At 47.2% G+C, this 14,761-nt stretch overlaps 1 long non-coding RNA gene across 2 annotated transcripts; it reads right to left on the bottom strand.

Annotated features, from left to right (window-relative positions):
* Positions 1-4,888: 4,888 nt before the first annotated feature.
* LOC149978703 (uncharacterized) lies at positions 4,889-14,644 on the bottom strand. 2 transcript variants are annotated; one of them, XR_016485638.1, is made up of 3 exons: positions 14,378-14,644; positions 6,685-8,526; positions 4,889-6,629 (listed from the first exon to the last, which is right to left on the bottom strand). It is a non-coding gene; the product is annotated as an uncharacterized LOC149978703 (long non-coding RNA). The 2 variants fall into 2 exon arrangements; XR_016485637.1 differs by lacking the exons at positions 4,889-6,629; positions 14,378-14,644 and adding an exon at positions 13,182-13,345 and having other exon boundaries at positions 7,954-8,526.
* Between the last annotated feature and the right edge of the window lie 117 nt (positions 14,645-14,761).

Here is a 14,761-nt window from a genome sequence, read left to right as displayed (position 1 = left end):
TCAACTACAGTGCCTTGCGAAAGTATTCGGCCCCCTTGAACTTTGCGACCTTTTGCCACATTTCAGGCTTCAAACATAAAGATATAAAACTGTAATTTTGCACGCCAAATTTTTCAGTTTTTGATTTGTTAAAAAAGTTTGAAATATCCAATAAATGTCGTTCCACTTCATGATTGTGTCCCACTTGTTGTTGATTCTTCACAAAAAAATACAGTTTTATATCTTTATGTTTGAAGCCTGAAATGTGGCAAAAGGTCGCAAAGTTCAAGGGGGCCGAATACTTTCGCAAGGCACTGTACCTCTCTCCATCTCTTTGTCGCTTCCAGACTCCTCCCACTTCCATGACACCTCCTACTTCCCTTGGAGATCCTAATAAAGTCTAAATCAATCAATCTCCTCTCTCCCTCCCTCTCTCTCTGAATGAGTAAATTACCTATGAAAGCCACACTGTTAGCTGTCCAGTTCACTGCTCTATAACACTCCTTAGACTGAATCGTGTCCCTGGTCCGGAGCAGCTGATGGACACACCTAACAATGAATACTGATGATGATGCCTTCTTGGTAATAACCCATTAAAGTGACATCATCATATGTCTAACTTCAGGGTCATGTCCCCTGGTCTTTTGAGTGGGCTTGACGATTATATATCAAATTAAATATATACGATTTTATTTTAAGTCTAGATGAATTAACTTCTGCTAGATGCCTTTTACGTGGTATTTGCGCTGAAGACCATTCAAAAAGCAGACAAAAGTTTAAACTACAAGGCTACTTCCTGGAAAATGACATGTTTAATTGGGTATACCTATACATCGCCCCAACCTCTCTTATCATCACTCAGTGCCTGGGTTTACCTCCACTGTACCCGCACCCCACCATACCCCTGTCTGCACATTATGCCCTGAATATATTCTACCATGCCCAGAAATCTGCTCCTTTTATTCTTTGTCCCCAACGCTCTAAACGACCAGTTTTGATAGCCTTTAGCCGCACCCTCATACTACTCCTCCTCTGTTCCTCGGGTGATGTGGAGGTAAACCCAGGCCCTGCGTGTCCCCAGGCACCCTCATTTGTTGTCTTCTTTGATTGAAAAAACATGGTTTCATGCATGTCAACATCAGAAGCCTCCTCCAGAAATAAGTCTCTCACTGTTGCCGCCTGCTATTGACCCCCCTCCACTCCCAGCTGTGCCCTGGACACCATTTGTGATTTGATCGCCCCCCATCTATCTTCAGAGTTTGTTCTGTTAGGTAACCTAAATTGGGATATGCTTAACACCCTGGCAGTCCTACAATCTAAGCCAGATGCCCTCAATCTCACACAAATCATCAAGGAACCCACCAGGTACAACCCTAAATCCGTAAACATGGGCAAACTCATAGATATTATCCTGACCAACTTGCCCTCCAAATACACCTCTGCTCTTTTCAACCAGGATCTCAGCGATCACTGCCTCATTGCCTGTATCCGCTATGGGTTCGCGGTCAAACGACCACCCCTCATCACTGTCAAACGCTCCCTAAAACACTTCTTCGAGCAGGCCTTTCTAATCGACCTGGCCCGGGTATCCTGGAAGGATCGCTGCGGGCGATTCCCTGATCCCCTTCTACGTAGACTACACCATTCTGTATACTTCTGGCCCTTCCTTGGACACTGTGCTAACTAACCTCCAAACGAGCTTCAATGCCATACAACTCTCCTTCCGTGGCCTCCAACTGCTCTTAAACACTAGTAAAACCAAATGCATGCTTTTAAACCGTTCGCTGCCCGCACCTGCCCGCCCGACTAGCATCACCACCCTGGACAGTTCCGACCTAGAATATGTGGACACCTATAAATACCTAGGTGTCTGGCTAGACTGTAAACTCTCCTTCCAGACTCATATTAAACATCTCCAATCCAAAATCAAATCTAGAATCGGCTTTCTATTTCGCAACAAAGCCTCCTTCACTCACGCCGTCAAACTTACCCTTGTAAAACTGACTATCCCATCGATCCTCGACTTCGGCGATGTCATCTACAAAATAGCTTCCAACACTCTACTCAGCAAACTGGATGCAGTCTGTCACAGTAACATCCGTTTTGTTACCAAATCACCTTATACCCCAGCTCTGGAATTTCTAACACACTGAACCATTTTTATCCATGACGCATTATTAGATATAGAAAATTGACATGACAGGGCATCACAGGCTCCAGGCTTGCCTAGTTAAATAAAGGTTGCATAAAAAAATAAACTTCTGACCAGATTTAGGCTCTAGATAGGGAATAGGATGCAATTTGTGACGCAGATAATTTACTCTCCTCCTCATCTTCCTTATTCTCTCCAGTCTTTCCTTCCCACCTTAACCCTGATTGGCTGTGAGGTGGCGGAGTGGGCGTGTCTTTATGTACAGACACGCCTCTTATCGTCAAACAGTCTGCGGACGTATAGACCTGAGAGAGGAGGCAGAACCTCTAACAGACAGTTAGAGACTGAGATGTTACCTGAGTGACTGATTACACTAGTATAGTGTGTCTACAGGTTGTCCTAGTGTGTGTGTGATAACTAGTGTGTGTGTCTATAACTAGTGTGTCTACAGGTTGTCCTAGTGTGTGTGTGTGTGTATAACTAGTGTGTCTGTGTGTGATAACTAGTGTGTGTGATAACTAGTGTGTGTGTCTATAACTAGTGTGTCTACAGGTTGTCCTAGTGCGTGTGTGTGTGTGTGTGTGATAACTAGTGTGTGTGTCTATAACTGGTGTGTCTACAGGTTGTCCTAGTGTGTGTGTGTGTGTGTGTGTGAAAGAGGGGGGAGAGAGAGAGAAGGGGGGAGGGTGGCTGAGAGAGAGAGATGGGGAGGGTGGGGGAGAGAGAGAGGGGAGGGTGGAACACAAGCATTTCGTTACACCCACAATAACATCTGCTAAATTATTATTCATTTAACTAGGCAAGTCAGTTAAGAACAAATTCTTATTTACAATGACGGCCTTCCCCGGGCACACCCGGACGACACTGGGCCAATTGTGCGACACCCTATGGGACTCCCAATCACGGCCGGATGTGATGCAGCCTGGATTCGAACCTGGGACGCCTCTCGCACTGAGATAGTGTGCCTTAGACCGCTGCACCACTCAGGAGCCCAACATATGTTTATGTTATCAATAAAATGTGATTTGATGTGTCTCTGGTTAACCCTCAAGACAAGCTGCAGGTTTACACACACACCTTGTGACTTAGTGGATGTCAAAGACTTACTTCCTTTTCCTGTATTATCCTGAAGGATTGTGGGATGCCTACCTGCTGCTTGTTTTAGTTTAGTAACAGATGCCGGTATGAACTAACTAACAAAATGCCTTTTCTCTCTCTTTGTCCTTCTCCCTCCATCTCTCTCCCTTTGTCCTTCTCCCTCCATCTCTCTCTCTCTTTGTCCTTCTCCCTCCATCTCTCTCTCTCTTTGTCCTTCTCCCTCCATCTCTCTCTTTGTCCTTCTCCCTCCATCTCTCTCTCTCTCTCTCTTTGTCCTTCTCCCTCCATCTCTCTCTCTTTTCCTTCTCCCTCCATCTCTCTCTCTTTTCCTTCTCTCTTTGTCCTTCTCCCTCCACCTCTCTCTCTTTGTTCTTCTCCCTCCACCTCTCTCTCTTTGTTCTTCTCCCTCCACCTCTCTCTCTTTGTTCTTCTCCCTCCACCTCTCTCTTTGTTCTTCTCCCTCCACCTCTCTTTGTTCTTCTCCCTCCATCTCTCTCTCTCGTTGTCCTTCTCCCTCCATCTCTCTCTCTTTTCCTTCTCTCTTTGTTATTCTCCCTCCATCTCTCTCTTTTCCTTCCCTCTGTCACTTCCATGACACCTCCTACTTCCCTTGGGCTAAAGGAGATCCTGATAAAATGTAAATCAAGCTCTCTCCCTCCTCTCTCTCACTGAATGAGTAAAACACATTTTAAAGCCACACTGTTAGCTGTCCAGTGCATTGCTCTTTTACACTCATTGGACTGAATCGTGTCCCTCGTACGGAGCAGCACCTAACAATGAAGACTGATGATGATGATGATGCCTTCTTGGTAACACTTTGTTAAATCATTCTATGTCTAACGTTAGGGTCATGTCCCCTAGTCTTTTGTGTGGGCTTTACAATTATATCACTGCATCTGTTAGATGCCTTTTTTTTATTTGACCCCTTTTTCTCCCCAATTTCATGGTTTTAAATTGTTTTTAGTAGCTACTATCTTGTCTCTTCGCTACAACTCCCGTACGGGCTCGGGAGAGTCGAAGGTTGAAAGTCATGCGTCCTCTGATACACAACCCAACCAAGCCGCACTGCTTCTTAGCACAGTGCGCATCCAACCCGGAAGCCAGCTGCACCAATGTGTCGAAGGAAACACCGTGCACCTGGCAACCTTGGTTAGCTCGCACTGCGCCCGGAGTCGCTGGTGCGCGATGAGACAAGGACATCCCGACCAAGCCCTCCCTAACCCGGACGACGCTAGGCCAATTGTGCGGCCGGTTACGACAGAGCCTGGGCGCAAACCCAGAGTCTCAGAAGTCAAACCACTGTTAAGTGCCGTTTATGTGGTATTTGCGCTGAAGACCAATCAAAAAGCTGACAAAAGTTAAAATGACAAGGCTACTTCCTGGAAAATGACATGTTTTTCATTGGGTATACTGTGGTCTGTATGTTTGTCATGATGTCGGTAGGCCACTAGAGAGACACAGCTGTCCACTGCAATCAGAACCATCCATCCTGGGACCGTAACCACAAAGCCTCTCAGAGTAGGAGTTCTGATCTAGAATCAGTTTGGCCTGTTAGACCATAATGACAGATCCTGGATCAGCACTCCTGCTCTGAGGTGTTTTGTGGATACGACTCCAGGTCCTGGTTCCTATACAATAAAATAACAACTACACCGTTACTCAAATGAAAATGTCCCGTCTTTTATTGTGTAAAAAAACAACATTAAAATCACTGGCTGCCATGGCAACATGGTTAAGAATGATCAAAGTACCACTCCCTTCTTAGTTACAATCACAGGTTGCCTCCAAATTCTCCACCCATCTCCCAGTGTGCACTCGTACACTTTTTGTTCTGGTTTTAAAAAGCATCGGAATGGTGTAGTCATTGGCTGGAGGGAGATTCAGCCATTAAACCCATGACTGGGAGTGTGCCAGGCAAGTATACACTTGGGGGGGTGGAGGATTGGGACGTAGCAAAAGCGTTAGGATCAATGGTAAACTAGGTTCTCTGTAAACTGTTTCTGTCCCCTATACCACACAAGTTAGATGGACACACACATCCCCCACACACACACACATCCCCACATTGAAAACCCCCCACAAACATACCTGTTCATCTAGATATCAGCATAGAATCTTACTGGCACATAAAACTCAGTAATACCAAAAAAAGGTGATTGGCTACCTACAACAGGTCACAAAGACATGGACCAATGAGAGAAGAAGGACATTAGGGGTTGGGTGGGGCTTGTTCTGGTAAAATAGGAGGATCCATAGAAATTAAATTACTAGAGATTTAAATCCAACGTGCGCTTTTTAAGGATCACATCCTTGATGCATTGTGGGTAAATGATGACTGACTCAGGGGCAGACTGGGACCATAAGTCAGCTCTGGAATGTCTAACACACTGACCCATTTTTATCCATGACGCATTATTAGATATAGAAAATTTGCATTTTGTAAAAATTATATATATATATATATATATAATTTTTACAAAATGCTCATTGAGACAGGCCCACTGGGCTACCAGCCCATCTGGTATCTGCCCAGAAATGCCAGTCCGCCCCTGGACCCACTGATCTACAAACGATGAGTCTCTCATTCTAGTGATTCTATTTCTACGGGATGATCAAAAACACAAAAAAATGCATAAACATGAAGTCTCTCAGAGTATGAGGGCTGATCTAGGATCAGTTTGGCCCTTTAGATCATAATGAATCAGATTACATGGACAGGTTGGAAACTGATCCTAGATCCTAAATTCTTATTTACAATGACGGCCTTCCCTGGACAAACCCAGACGACGCTGGGCCAATTGTGCGACACCCTATGGGTCTCCCAATCACAGCTAGATGTGATGCAGCCTGGATTCGAACCAGGAACGCCTCTCACACTGAGATAGTGTCCCTTAGACAGCCTTAGACCGCTGCACCACTCAGGAGCCCAACATATGTTTATGTTATCAATAAAATGTGATTTGATGTGTCTCTGGTTAACCCTCAAGACAAGCTGCAGGTTTACACACACACCTTGTGACTTAGTGGATGTCATACTTACTTCCTTTCCCTGTATTATCCTGAAGGATTGTGGGATGCCTACCTGCTGCTCGTTTCAGTTTAGTAACAGATGCCGGTATGAACTAACTAACTAAATAAAATGCCTTTTCTCTCTCTTTGTCCTTCTCCCTCCACCTCTCTCTTTTCCTCCTCTCTTTCACTGGTCAACAACCTCTTTCACTTTCTTAATCACTCTGTCACTTCCATGACACCTCCTACTTCCCTTGGGCTAAAGGAGATCCTAATAAAATGTAAAGCAAGCTCTCTCCCTCCATCTCTCTCTGTCCTTCTCTCTATGTCCTTCTCTCTCTCCATCTCTCTCTTTGTCCTTCTCTCTCTCCATCTGTCTCTCTTTGTCCTTCTCTCTCTTTGTCCTCTCTCTCCATCTCTCTCTCTTTGTCCTTCTCTCCCTCCACCTCTCTCTCTTTGTCCTTCTCTCTCCATCTCTCTCTCTTTGTCCTTCTCTCCCTCCACCTCTCTCTCTTTGTCCTTCTCTCTCCATCTCTCTATCTTTGTCCTCTCTCCATCTCTCTCTTTCCCTTTCTTAATCACTCTGTCACTTCCATGACACCTCCTACTTCCCTTGGGCTGAAGGAGATCCTGATAAAATGTAAATCTAGCTCTCTCCCTCCTCTCTCTCACTGAATGAGAAAACACATTTTAAAGCCACACTGTTAGCTGTCCAGTGCATTGCTCTTTTACACTCATTGGACTGAATCGTGTCCCTCGTACGGAGCAGCACCTAACAATGAAGACTGATGATGATGCCTTCTTGGTAACACTTTGTTAAATCATTCTATGTCTAACGTTAGGGTCATGTCCCCTAGTCTTTTGTGTGGGCTTTACAATTATATCACTGCATCTGTTAGATGCCTTTTTTTTCTTTTACCCCTTTTTCTCCCCAATTTCATGGTTTTAAATTGTTTTTAGTAGCTACTATCTTGTCTCATTGCTACAACTCCCGTACGGGCTCGGGAGAGTCGAAGGTTGAAAGTCATGCGTCCTCCGATACACAACCCAACCAAGCCGCACTGCTTCTTAGCACAGTGCGCATCCAACCCGGAAGCCAGCCGCACCAATGTGTCGAAGGAAACACCGTGCACCTGGCAACCTTGGTTAGCGCGCACTGCGCCCGGAGTCGCTGGTGCGCGATGAGACAAGGACATCCCGACCAAGCCCTCCCTAACCCGGACGACGCTAGGCCAAATGTGCGGCCGGTTACGACAGAGCCTGGGCGCGAACCCAGAGTCTCAGATGACTCACCACTGTTAAGTGCCGTTTATGTGGTATTTGCGCTGAAGACCAATCAAAAAGCTGACAAAAGTTAAAATTACAATGCTACTTCCTGGAAAATGACATGTTTTTCATTGGGTATACTGTGGTCTGTATGTTTGTCATGATGTCGGTAGGCCACTAGAGAGACACAGCTGTCCACCGCAATCAGAACCATCCATCCTGGGACCGTAACCACAAAGCCTCTCAGAATAGGAGTTCTGATCTAGAATCAGTTTTGCCTGTTAGATCATAATGTATACACTGTGTGTATATATATATATATATATACACAATTTTTTTACAAAATGCTAATTGAGACAGGCCCACTGGGCTACCAGCCCATCTGGTATCTGCCCAGAAATGCCAGTCCGCCACTGGACCCACTGATCTACAAACGATGAGTGTTCTCAGAGTATGAGGGCTGATCTAGGATCAGTTTGGCCCTTTAGATCATAATGAATCAGATTACATGGACAGGTTGGGACCTGAAAAAAGTGAACATTCTCATTGGACAAATGGAGGCAGAAGCTCTTGTCATTTCTGTTGTCTAGTTCTGTGTCTAATGAACACCACCCAGGGAGTAAAAGGCACCGTGTTGAGCCCAGATGGCAAAGAGTGTCCCAAATAGCACCCTATTCCCAAGACAGTGCACTACTAGGCGCGGCTGGTAGAGTGGTTAGAGCGTCGGGCCAGTAACCGAAAGGTTGCTGGATCGAATCCCGAGCTGACAAGGTAAAAATCTGTCGTTCTGCCTCTAGGTAAATCCAAACTGGCTTGGTTAAATAAAGGTTCAACATCTTCTGACCAGAGATGGGATCTAGATAAGGAATAAGGTGCAATTTGTGACGCAGATCATTTACTCTTCTGCTTCCTCCTCGTCTTCTCTCTTCTCTTCCCCTGATTGGCTGTGAGGTGGCGGAGTGGGCGTGTCTTTATGTACAGACACGCCTCTTATCGTCAAACAGTCTGCGGACGGTATAGACCTGAGAGAGGAGGAACAGACAGTTAGAGACAGATGTTACCTGAGTGACTGATTACACTAGTATAGTGTAATCAGTAACTAGTGTGTCTACAGGTTGTCCTAGTGTGTGTGTGTGTGATAACTAGTGTGTGTGTCTATAACTAGTGAGCGTGTGTGTGTGTCTATAACTAGTGTTATAATAGGAGGATCCATTATAGGTTGTCCTAGTGTGTGTGTGTGTGTATAACTAGTGTGTGTGTGTGATAACTAGTGTGTGTCAAATCAAACGCACCTTTTATCCCATAATGATGTTGGCAGAAGACCCCTACACTGCTCAAATCAAACACACCTTTTAGCACTTTAATGATGTTGGCAGAAGACCCCCACACTGCTCAAATCAAACACACCTTTTAGCACTATAATGATGTTGGCAGAAGACCCCCACACTGCTCAAATCAAACGCACCTTTTAGCACTATAATGATGTTGGCAGAAGACCCCCACACTGCTCAAATCAAACACACCTTTTAGCACTATAATGATGTTGGCAGAAGACCCCCACACTGCTCAAATCAAACGCACCTTTTAGCACTATAATGATGTTGGCCGAAGACCCCCACACTGCTCAAATCAAACGCACCTTTTATCCCATAATGATGTTGGCAGAAGACCCCCACACTGCTCAAATCAAACGCACCTTTTATCCCATAATGATGTTGGCAGAAGACCCCCACACTGCTCAAATCAAACGCACCTTTTATCCCATAATGATGTTGGCAGAAGACCCCCACACTGCTCAAATCAAACGCACCTTTTATCCCATAATGATGTTGGCAGAAGACCCCCACACTGCTCAAATCAAACGCACCTTTTATCCCATAATGATGTTGGCAGAAGACCCCCACACTGCTCAAATCAAACGCACCTTTTATCCCATAATGATGTTGGCAGAAGACCCCCACACTGCTCAAATCAAACGCACCTTTTATCCCATAATGATGTTGGCAGAAGACCCCCACACTGCTCAAATCAAACGCACCTTTTATCCCATAATGATGTTGGCAGAAGACCCCCACACTGCTCAAATCAAACGCACCTTTTATCCCATAATGATGTTGGCAGAAGACCCCCACACTGCTCAAATCAAACGCACCTTTTATCCCATAATGATGTTGGCAGAAGACCCCCACACTGCTCAAATCAAACGCACCTTTTATCCCATAATGATGTTGGCAGAAGACCCCCACACTGCTCAAATCAAACGCACCTTTTATCCCATAATGATGTTGGCAGAAGACCCCCACACTGCTCAAATCAAACGCACCTTTTATCCCATAATGATGTTGGCAGAAGACCCCCACACTGCTCAAATCAAACGCACCTTTTATCCCATAATGATGTTGGCAGAAGACCCCCACACTGCTCAAATCAAACGCACCTTTTATCCCATAATGATGTTGGCAGAAGACCCCCACACTGCTCAAATCAAACGCACCTTTTATCCCATAATGATGTTGGCAGAAGACCCCCACACTGCTCAAATCAAACGCACCTTTTATCCCATAATGATGTTGGCAGAAGACCCCCACACTGCTCAAATCAAACGCACCTTTTATCCCATAATGATGTTGGCAGAAGACCCCCACACTGCTCAAATCAAACGCACCTTTTATCCCATAATGATGTTGGCAGAAGACCCCCACACTGCTCAAATCAAACGCACCTTTTATCCCATAATGATGTTGGCAGAAGACCCCCACACTGCTCAAATCAAACGCACCTTTTATCCCATAATGATGTTGGCAGAAGATCCCCACACTGCTCAAATCAAACGCACCTTTTATCCCATAATGATGTTGGCAGAAGACCCCCACATTGCTCAAATCAAACGCACCTTTTATCCCATAATGATGTTGGCAGAAGACCCCCACACTGCTCAAATCAAACGCACCTTTTATCCCATAATGATGTTGGCAGAAGACCCCCACACTGCTCAAATCAAACGCACCTTTTATCCCATAATGATGTTGGCAGAAGACCCCCACACTGCTCAAATCAAACGCACCTTTTATCCCATAATGATGTTGGCAGAAGACCCCCACACTGCTCAAATCAAACAAACCTTTTATCCCATAATGATGTTTTCAGAAGACCCTCTATAGGAATGACTATAGACCCATCTTTATTCAAAGACTCAATCATGGAGACTCTTACTGACAGTTGTGGCTGCTTCGCGTGATGTATTGTTGTCTCTACCTTCTTGCCTTTGTGCTGTTGTCTGGGCCCATGTACCATGTTTTGTTCTCCTACCATGTTGTGTTGCTACCACGTTGTATTATATTTTGAACCCCAGGACCACGTCTCCCCAGGTCTCTCTTGTCGTGATGTGTGTTCTGTATTATATTTTGAACCCCAGGACCACGTCTCCCCAGGTCTCTCTTGTCGTGATGTGTGTATTGTATTATATTTTGAACCCCAGGACCACGTCTCCCCAGGTCTCTCTTGTCGTGATGTGTGTTCTGTATTATATTTTGAACCCCAGGACCACGTCTCCCCAGGTCTCTCTTGTCGTGATGTGTGTGTTGTATTATATTTTGAACCCCAGGACCACGTCTCCCCAGGTCTCTCTCGTCGTGATGTGTGTTCTGTATTATATTTTGAACCCCAGGACCACGTCTCCCCAGGTCTCTCTCGTCGTGATGTGTGTTCTGTATTATATTTTGAACCCCAGGACCACGTCTCCCCAGGTCTCTCTCGTCGTGATGTGTGTTCTGTATTATATTTTGAACCCCAGGACCACGTCTCCGCAGAGTTGAACACCCTGTACTAGGGTATATAGAGTTATGTCTGTATTCTGGACCTCGTAGGGTCAGAGTTGAACACCCTGTACTAGGGTATATAGAGTTATGTCTGTATTCTGGACCTCGTAGGGTCAGAGTTGAACACCCTGTACTAGGGTATATAGAGTTATGTCTGTATTCTGGACCTCGTAGGGTCAGAGTTGAACACCCTGTACTAGGGTATATAGAGTTATGTCTGTATTCTGGACCTCGTAGGGTCAGAGTTGAACACCCTGTACTAGGGTATATAGAGTTATGTCTGTATTCTGGACCTCGTAGGGTCAGAGTTGAACACCCTGTACTAGGGTATATAGAGTTATGTCTGTATTCTGGACCTCGTAGGGTCAGAGTTGAACACCCTGTACTAGGGTATATAGAGTTATGTCTGTATTCTGGACCTCGTAGGGTCAGAGTTGAACACCCTGTACTAGGGTATATATAGTGATAGAGTTATGTCTGTGTTCTGGACCTCGTAGGGTCAGAGTTGAACACCCTGTACTAGGGTATGTATAGTGATAGAGTTATGTCTGTGTTCTGGACCTCGTAGGGTCAGAGTTGAACACCCTGTACTAGGGTATGTATAGTGATAGAGTTATGTCTGTGTTCTGGACCTCGTAGGGTCAGAGTTGAACACCCTGTACTAGGGTATATATAGTGATAGAGTTATGTCTGTGTTCTGGACCTCGTAGGGTCAGAGTTGAACACCCTGTACTAGGGTATGTATAGTGATAGAGTTATGTCTGTGTTCTGGACCTCGTAGGGTCAGAGTTGAACACCCTGTACTAGGGTATGTATAGTGATAGAGTTATGTCTGTGTTCTGGACCTCGTAGGGTCAGAGTTGAACACCCTGTACTAGGGTATGTATAGTGATAGAGTTATGTCTGTGTTCTGGACCTCGTAGGGTCAGAACCTACCGCACCGCCGACCTACCGCACCCGCCGACCTACCGCACCCGCCGACCTACCGCACCCGCCGACCTACCGCACCCGCCGACCTACCGCACCGCCGACCTACCGCACCCGCCGACCTACCGCACCCGCCGACCTACCGCACCCGCCGACCTACCGCACCCGCCGACCTACCGCACCCGCCGACCTACCGCACCGCTGACCTACCACACCCGCCGACCTACCGCACCGCCGACCTACCGCACCCGCCGACCTACCGCACCCGCCGACCTACCGCACACCGCTGACCTACCGCACCGCTGACCTACCGCACCTCTGACCTACCGCACCGCTGACCTACCGCACCGCTGACCTACCACACCGCTGACCTACCACACCGCTGACCTACCGCACCGCTGACCTACCACACCGCTGACCTACCGCACCCGTTGACCTACCGCGCCCGCTGACCTACCACACCGCTGACCTACGGCGCCCGCTGACCTACCGCACCCGTTGACCTACGGCGCCCGCTGACCTACGGCGCCCGCTGACCTACGGCGCCCGCCGACCTACCACACCGCTGACCTACCACATCACAACACGTGTTTCCTTGCTAGTCAATGAACTCATGTCTACTACTGTTTCGGAGATCAAGCGGGGAGCTAGAGATTTGTTCCTCGGCCGTGTCCTCTGATTGGCTCAGCTTCAAAAACCTCAATGTGCCCACTAGAAGCATCTCCCACCCTCCTCTCCCCCTCTGATTGGCTCAGCTTCAAAAACCTCAAAGTGCCCACTAGAAGCATCTTTTTGCATATTTTAGGGTAGTTCTTCATACCAACATACTTTGACCTGAAAATTAGTGCAGGTTGGCAGGTCTGTAACTAGGAGACTGGTACAGGACCAGAAGGAGACCCTCCACAGGTTGTCCTAGTGTGGGGGTGTGTTACCTGAGTTAGTGCGACCCCCAGCATTACAATGAGACTGGTACAGGACCAGAAGGAGACCCTCCACAGGTTGTCCTAGTGTGGGGGTGTGTTACCTGAGTTAGTGCGACCCCCAGCATTACAATGAGACTGGTACAGGATCAGAAGGAGACCCTACACAGGTTGTCCTAGTGTGGGGGTGTGTTACCTGAGTTAGTGCGACCCCCAGCATTACAATGAGACTGGTACAGGATCAGAAGGAGACCCTACACAGGTTGTCCTAGTGTGGGGGTGTGTTACCTGAGTTAGTGCGACCCCCAGCATTACAATGAGACTGGTACAGGATCAGAAGGAGACCCTACACAGGTTGTCCTAGTGTGGGGGTGTGTTACCTGAGTTAGTGCGACCCCCAGCATTACAATGAGACTGGTACAGGACCAGAAGGAGACCCTCCACAGGTTGTCCTAGTGTAGGGGTGTGTTACCTGAGTTAGTGCGACCCCCAGCATTACAATGAGACTGGTACAGGACCAGAAGGAGACCCTCTACAAGTTGTCCTAGTTTGGGGGTGTGTTACCTGAGTTAGTGCGACCCCCAGCATTACAATGAGACTGGTACAGGACCAGAAGGAGACCCTCTACAAGTTGTCCTAGTTTGGGGGTGTGTTACCTGAGTTAGTGCGACCCCCAGCATTACAATGAGACTGGTACAGGACCACAAGGAGACCCTCCACAGGTTGTCCTAGTGTGGGGGTGTGTTACCTGAGTTAGTGCGACCCCCAGCATTACAATGAGACTGGTACAGGACCAGAAGGAGACCCTCCACAGGTTGTCCTAGTGTGGGGGTGTGTTACCTGAGTTAGTGCGACCCCCAGCATTACAATGAGACTGGTACAGGACCAGAAGGAGACCCTCCACAGGTTGTCCTAGTGTGGGGGTGTGTTACCTGAGTTAGTGCGACCCCCAGCATTACAATGAGACTGGTACAGGACCAGAAGGAGACCCTACACAGGTTGTCCTAGTGTGGGGGGGTGTTACCTGAGTTAGTGCGACCCCCAGCATTACAATGAGACTGGTACAGGACCAGAAGGAGACCCTCCACAGGTTGTCCTAGTGTGGGGGTGTGTTACCTGAGTTAGTGCGACCCCCAGCATTACAATGAGACTGGTACAGGACCAGAAGGAGACCCTCCACAGGTTGTCCTAGTGTGGGGGTGTGTTACCTGAGTTAGTGCGACCCCCAGCATTACAATGAGACTGGTACAGGAACCAGAAGGAGACCCTCCACAGGTTGTCTTCTAGCAGGTTACGGTCACCTAGTTAGTGCGACCCACCTACAATGGCGCTCGCGAGGAGATAGAGTTGAGGAGGAGGAAAAAAGAGAGAAAGAGGACAGTGAGACCAGGAAGGAGAGATGTTCTGGTATGTACTCTAGGGAGAGGGGGAACGCGAGGGAAGGAGAGAGAGGAGGGAAGGAAAGAAAGAGAGGTCTGGCCTCTGACGAAAAGAAGGGGGTATTGACTCCTGGAGGGGAGGAGAGAGAGGAGGAGGAAAAGAGAGAAAGAGGAAAAGAGAGAAAGAAAGAGAGAGAGAGAGAGAGAGAAAGA

This window comes from Oncorhynchus mykiss, chromosome 13 (assembly GCF_057628025.1).
Source record: "Oncorhynchus mykiss isolate SJ-2025 chromosome 13, ASM5762802v1, whole genome shotgun sequence".
Classification (NCBI taxonomy): Eukaryota; Metazoa; Chordata; class Actinopteri; order Salmoniformes; family Salmonidae; genus Oncorhynchus; species Oncorhynchus mykiss.
The sequence above is the reverse complement of the archived record's forward strand: the minus strand, read 5'-3'. Positions and strand labels throughout refer to the sequence as shown.